The sequence below is a fragment of the Cryptomeria japonica genome, chromosome 7 (assembly GCF_030272615.1).
Source record: "Cryptomeria japonica chromosome 7, Sugi_1.0, whole genome shotgun sequence".
Classification (NCBI taxonomy): Eukaryota; Viridiplantae; Streptophyta; class Pinopsida; order Cupressales; family Cupressaceae; genus Cryptomeria; species Cryptomeria japonica.
The window spans coordinates 397,584,692-397,592,497 of NC_081411.1; positions in this window are offsets into that span (position 1 = coordinate 397,584,692).

The following is a 7,806-nucleotide window of genomic DNA, read 5'->3' on the forward strand; positions in this document are numbered from 1 at the left end:
TTTGCCATGAGTAAATGACTCTACCACTTGTTTGATCAATGTAAGTATCACATGTGTGTACCGTTTATGAGTCACACAAATTAACTTGGTGAGCCATATTTGGAGCATATAGGCACAACCTTGACTTTACATAAATTTTAAGAACAAGTCATTTTAGATTTCATAGTTTACTTCTATTACATCTAACTTAAAGATATTCTAGGTTATAGATTAAAAAAAATGGTCAAAACAATGAATATGTAAGTTATTAGAGGTTAGCACCGCCATAAAAGGAAAGAACACTATTTCAAGTTCCAAGTCTACTCTTGGGAGGTTTAGGATTGACCTGATGACCTTGATCCAAGTTTTCATTCAATTCTAGGTACATTCTTCAAATTCTACCCATCTCAAATTTTAATTTTTATCTTTCATCACAACAAATAATGTAAATAAATTTACATTTAAAATACAAAAAATCTTGATTTGATTTCCATTTCAAAGTATAATTAAAATTATTAATTATTTTAAATATCAACTTAACTTTTCTTTATCAAATATATTTATTTTTTTAAATAAAAAAACTAATTTGTTGGGGGTTGTCCCCGTTTCACATTGATTATAGGTTGTGCACCTTCGGGTGGAGGTCTTGGGGTTGAAACTCCTGAGCCTCGCATCGTGTCGTCCAAGCTAGGTGGTATGGTGAGGTGGAGATTTATCCCGCCCCCCCCGCTAACTATGACTATCCATAGGTCCCCCATCTCAGAAAAACATTTGCTCTACCTTGCTAGTGCCGACAAACAAATCTAGTAGCGCGTACCGCGAGGAAGGCCTAGCACAGATGTAGGGTAAAGTTTGATGTCGGCTCTCACTGTCAGTGACTCAATCGATGGTTTGTCTATGTTCGTTGGCCAATGGAAATGATGGCTGGTGCTCTCAAGCCGTACATGTGCTTCATCGAGGATGCCTTGGCTCACAACATGGAGATGAGGTCCTCCCATGTGATCTCATCGGTTCATAGCTCCAGTCAAAAGCGCTTGCCCTTAAAAGAAAATAAAAAATTAATTTGTTTCTTACAATATTTTTAAAATAATCATTGTATTATCTATTCAACACTCTAAACACACATTAATTAATTAATTAACTATTTATAGAGTCAAATGTGCATCAAAATGATGAATAGATGTTGCTACAAAACTTCAACTAGCTATTTCAAAAAATCTCAAGGAAAGCAAAACCAACTAGCAAGAAACAACAAAACACAAACAAACAAATCAAGTAAAATTATATTTAAATTGACAATATTTCATTCACTCAAATAATAGAATCAAGATAAACAAATAGCTAATGATTTGTAATTTGAAAAGAATTCATTATTTTGATTAAAAATAATAGAAAAAAATTGTTTCTTTAGTCATATTTTGGATTTACTTATCTTCTAGTTTCCATTAATTCGCATTCAATTGTAAAAAGAAGAAACTTTGTTTTGTTGACTTTAGAATTAGGCTTTAGTTTTCAACAATAGAATAGTTATTATTATGAAAAAAATCTTTATATCATTTATGTTATCACTATACAGTGTAATTTAAAACATTTACTTCCAACATTCAAACACATTCCAAAAGTAAACATTAGATATATCTATCTTTTGAATTGAAATACACTTTAAACATAATAAAAAATTTACGACCTTTCAATTAGAGAAAACATTTGAAAATTTTTATACACGACCTCAAAGATCAACATAAATCAAACATAATTTATTTCTAAGAGCTCAAAACTCTCAAATTATTGAAAACAACAAAAAGAACTCCACATCCAACCTAAAAGGTATAAAAGGATTTCAGACTATCTCTCTTCCTTTTAATCATGGTAGGCATTTCACACCCATGTTTTCGAGAGTGAAAGAGGATTAGGTGGAAGTCACTTTGAAAAAGAAAAGGAAAAATTCATCTACTCATATAGCCATTGAAGTATCCAAACAAACTAGAGCTCTAGAAAGAATCCAATGAGAAAATTATATTTTACAACCAAATGAAATTGTCCACTTAAATGTATTGTTTGAATGAGGTATTGCTTGTTTAGACGTTATCTTTGAATACATACAACAAAACTTTAGCACTCTCCATAAAGAAGTCAACACATTGTGTACAACAACATACCTCAACAAAACACCTCGCTATCCACAAGACACTCCTTCCTCATGGAGAACATGGTCCACCTCATTCCTTGCCATGAGTAATTGAGTCTCCCACTTGTTTGATCAATGCAAGTATCGCATGTGTTTATCCTTTGTGAGTCACACAAAGTAACTTGGTGAGCCATATTTGGAGCATACAAGCACAACCTTGACTTTACATAAATTTTATAAACAAGTCACTTTAGATTTCAATGGTCTACTTCCAACACACCAATTTAAACATATTCTCGTTATGGATAAAAAGAAATGTTCAAAAAAAAGTCAAGGCCACCATTTCAAGGTCAAGTCTACCCTTCAGAGTTCTAAATTTTTCCTTACACAATCTTGATTCAAGTTTCCACTCAATCTCAAGTTTCATTGTGTACATTCTACAAATTGTATACATCCCATTAAAAAGATAAAAAATTCTATCCATTCAAATCCAATCTCAAATTTTAATTTTTTATCTTTCATCAAAATAAATAATTTCAACAAATTTATTTTTTTAAAACAGAACAAATCTTGACTCTTGATTTCCATTTTAAAACATATTTAATTATCAACTAATCAATTTATTTATTTACTTAACTTTTATCTAACCATCATATTTATTTTTAAACTAAAAATTTAAATTGAGTCTTAAAGAATATTTTTAATATAAACTCCTCGGTATCTATCTACCACTTTAGATATACATGTATTAAAATTTAAAATATATTATCATGAATTATCTATAGTCAAATGTGCATGATAATGCTGGATAGACGTTGCGAGGAAACTTCATGTGGGCCCCATAAAAGTCAAAGAAAACTTGTGAAAGCGACGTACTCAGACCTGATTTGACGTTCTGATTACAAATCTTCCACGCGGTTACGGAGCTTCCCGAAACTTCCGGAATAAGAAATTCAAAATTGTCGAACTTCAACTATTATTTAAATTTCAAAAATTCTCGTGGAAATAGGTAAGATTGACGTAAATTTCACGTTAGGCATATACTTCAAATTGGAATCGTCAAATTATAGTAAATTAAGTACATAGTTTTTTTTAAGTGGTCAATTCTATATATATTATTGAAAAGCTTAATAGTTGGTGAATTTTTAGTTTCTCGGTAAAGTTAAATGATTAAATAAAATTTTGTTGTATAAAGATTTAATATTTTAAGAAATGTTTTAGATGATACTTTCATATTTGAATTTTAAAGTTCAAATTTGTTAAATGTAACGATTTGACATTCTTAAAGATGAATAATTTTCATATTTCGATTTTAAGTTCAAATTTGTCAAGTGTAAAGATTTGACATTCTTAAAAGATGAGGTAGATGACATGAAATCGAGATCTAAATTTGATGTCGACCTGCTTGTCAAGTTAATATTTCGTGGAGTTATACATTTAGAGTTGTTTTTCAAATTTACAAAATGTTTTATTTTAAAAAGTTTAGTGTAGATTGGATATATTTTACCATGATCTTATGGAATTTTTACAATTTTTGCAGTATTTTATGGTTTATGTGATTTAGTATTTCCCAAAATTTTAATTTAATGACAAAAATTATGACCATACGACCATCAAATTAGACTATGGCGAAAGCATTTATCAGTAGAGAACAAAGTGAATAACCCTTGTTTCAAATTTGTGCTAAATGTAATGATTTGGCATCTTAAGATATGAGAGAGAGATAATATGAAATCATATATCAAGCAAAAATGAAATGAATAACCCTCATATCTTAAATGAAAATTTAGATCTTTAATTAAAAAAAAAAATTAAATAAAGTTCTAACAAATTTTAAATGAAAATAACTTACATTATCAATTGGAAAAAAAATAGTTTACCATATTTATCTAATAACAAACAAATAGACTAGAAGAACCTAATGGTAGAGCAAAGCGAAGGAGCCGAAAACTGAGATGGCAGTGAAGGTGGAGCAGAGGAAGATGGAGATCAACTCGCTTTGGTGGATGGCGAAGAAGCTGGTGCAGTGGAAGATGGAGCTCAACCAATTCTAGTGTTGGGTTTTCGTTGCCTTGTGCATGCTTGTGGCCTCTCCTAGCCCATTGTTGCAGTCTTCTGGAGGCTGCTTGGTCGCACAACTATAGGTCATTATGTACTATTGTTTCCTTGGGGATGCACCCTGCCGAAGATGTTGATGGAGACCCTCTGCTCTGTTGGCCTTTCGTGCAGGCCCTTTGTCCCTCCAAGAATTTGCGTGGTTGGAGGGTTCTCCCCACCTTTTTAGAGGTTTTGGCTGCAGAGGAGGTGTGGATGTTGACTTTACTGAGCTCATTCCTTGTGTCACTGTTGATGGGGGCTGGGAACAATATTTTTGGGGCCTAGTTGTGGTTCCAACGGTCTTGGTGGTGGTGGTTTTTCCCTCACATGCCAGTTTGACCCTCTCGGGTGTTCAAACTAATGGTGTTGGTAGTGAAGATGAGAGTGATGGGGATGGGAATTTACCTATTCCTACATGCTTCTACCTGGCAACAATTGTTGTTCATGCCCCTGTTCCTGGAGTGGATGGTGTGGGCGACATTGTTGTTGGTGGTGGCCTTGTGTTTTTTCTCGGCATTGTTGTTAGTGTGGCCTTGGTCATGGATTGTTGCCCTTCTATGGGCATTTGGGAGGGGTCTGGTTTTGCACTATTTACTGTGGATTGCACCATGTGGTGGTGGGTGAGTGGACAAAGGTCCCTCCATCCTTTTGTTGTGCCTTGCTCTATTTTTGGCAAGAGGTTTGTTGCATATGGCTCCTTTACGCAATGGAGTTGGTTGCTTTGGTTGTTTGACTCTTTGGATGGTGAGATGGGTGGGTGGTTTTCTTGTGTGTGTGTCTGTCACAAAGATGTGAGGCTCTTCTCTTCCTAGAATGGTTTGCATGTTCCTTGGGTGTTGGTTTGTCTCTCTGTTGCTAGTGATCCTTTTGAGGCAGTCTCTACTCCTGAGCATGTTGCTTGGCTCATGTTGATGTTTGGAGTTGTGTGTGGGTACTTGCAGCTTGGGGTTTCTGGGCTTCGCATGGTGATTGAGTTCTTGTTGGTATTGCGGTGGCCTCTTTGGACCCCTACCGGTGTTTGGATAATTGCCTTCAATAGCCTTGGAAATAGCCTTGCAATGAATGCCTCATGTGGTATATTGGACTGTGGCAGGGGTACATCCCACATGGAACTTGTTGGGCTCCACGGATGGCTCTTGGTACTTTTGGAGTGGGGTTTTGTTCTCCAAGTGTTATTTTTGTTGTGATTCCTTTGATGGTGCATGTTCTGGATTATGGTTATAAGGGTTATCTCTTTTGGATTTGGCCAGTGGTGGTTTGATTTCACCATTGGGTTGCTTTTTGTTTCTTCAATGAGACTATCCATTTTGGTTTCTATGGACAATTATCATGTTATCCATGTTGGCTAGGCCCTTGTTGTTAGTTTTTAAGGGCTCATCCCTATTTTTGTTAGTTTTTGGTTATGGATTGGTGTTAGTTTCGGGGTCGTGCTCACCTTTGAGGCTACCTTGGAGTTTGATTTTGCCCCTATTGAGGTGGGGAGTGTTCTGTTTGTCATGATAAGAGTTTGGCTTTGTCATTTCCCTTCTTCTTCCTTTGCATATCCTATGGAGGTGGTTACGTCTCCTTTAGAGGTGGTGACTGGCTGCAGGATTGAGGTCATTGGTGATTCTTGACCTAGTTTTCTCTTCTCTATGTTGGGTTCATTATTAAATGGACTCTTGGTTGGCTCGCTACTTTGTCATTCTTCTCTTTTTCTTCTCCTATTGAGGTGGGCTCCTTTTTTGTTGAGGTGAAAAGGGGTTTTGCTAAAGGGGGTTTGACTTCTTGCTAGGGGCAGCTGCTGTGATCATCTAGTTGACTAGGGGAATCTCGTACCCCCCTTGTATGGTTGCCCTCGACTCTATGGGTTGTCTTCTTACTATTTTTTGCAAGGAGTTGTTTGATTCTAGTTGGCCTTGTTGGCCTCGGGTTTGTTTGTCGTTCGGTGGCCTCTTTCCTTCTGCATCCATCAGGTTGTTGTTTATGGGTTTCAACTTGTGTGTTGTGAGTGCTTGTCATGGCCTCTTCTATTTTTGGGGGTGAGCACCCCTATTCGCTGTAAAGGGCCAGGGCCCTTAATCCCTGCGTTTCTAATAAAAAACAAACAAATAGACTTTTTAATGTTGGAAAATATTATTTAACCATTGCAATTATGTCATCTCATATCAGATTTTTTTATTTTATTATTATAATTATCTTACTCTAAAAAAGAATCATTTGTTCATACTTTGTAATATACCAAACTATGTTCAAGACACCACTCCAAATGAATATGAATAACCCTCATATCTTAAATGAAAATTCGGATCTTTTATAAAAAACAACTAACAACTTTAAATAAAAATAACATATATTCTCAATTGAAAAATAAAAAATAAAATAAAAATAGTTTAGTATATTTGTCTTAATAACAAACAAATAGACTTTTTTTATGTTGGCAAATGTTATTTTAACCATTGCTATTATGTCATCTCATATCAAAAAATATTATTTTATTATTACAATAATCTTCCAATCAAAAGAATCATTCTTTCATACTTTGTAATATACCAAAATATGTTCAACTAACAAGATGCAAATTATCTCTCAACAACTCACTATACATCTTATCAAGAATAGAATAAAATAGAAGAATTTAAACATTCACTCGGAAAAAGAAAGTCTATGAGACATTAGACTCTATCTTTATACCTTTCAAATTTACAAATTTGCAAAACAACTTCTAAGAACCTTCGTGATGAACAACCATTTTTCCCACCCTTATTCTCTTCAAACAAATCTTCCAACGAAGTAACTACTAAAATGTTTGTATATTTGATCCAAATGTCATAATTAACTTCGCGCTCAAGAATAAAGAATAACATAGAAAAAATTAAAAGTTCACATCATCAAAGAAAGTCTATGCGATGATGAAAGACTCTTTCTAACTTTCAGATTCGCAAAACAACTTCTAAGAAGCTTCCCATGAACTACCGAATTTTCCCAACATTATTGTTGTCGAACAAATCTTCCAACAAAACAACCACTAAATTTTTTATATATTTGATTCAAAATGTCATAATTGTATTTGAGAATAAAGTACTTCTCAGATTCAACTATCCCTTTGAATAAAATACTAATTTATCTTTTTACTACATAATAGATTGTACTGGTTCCATGAACATAAACTAAGACAGTCAAATTCAAATCTTTTTTGTGACTGCTATAAATTAGGTATATAATTGTGTTGTAATGTGAAAAAACATTTTCATTTACTGTGTTAATATATTGTCAGCACTGCTGGGATTTCGCCAATTCAACTTTTGGGGAGACAAAGAAAGGTACGTGAACATTCTAGAAAAGCAAATTTCAGTGCTTTTTCTAAAGTAGACAGCATACCTAACTGCACCGACTGTAAAATGTTTGGTTTGCAAAAGTCGTTTTCTGTCAGTCTCTGATACAAAGTAGTTATCAGTCAAGGCAGAATTTGCCCACAGCTAATGAGATTCTATATTCTGTTTTTTATATAAAAAAAAGTGTTAGATCGGAAGTTTGAGCTGTTGAAAAATATGGATAATGATCTAAGTTCAATAGTCTATTTTAAACACGAGTTGGAATAGTGGATTTAGGTTCAATCATCT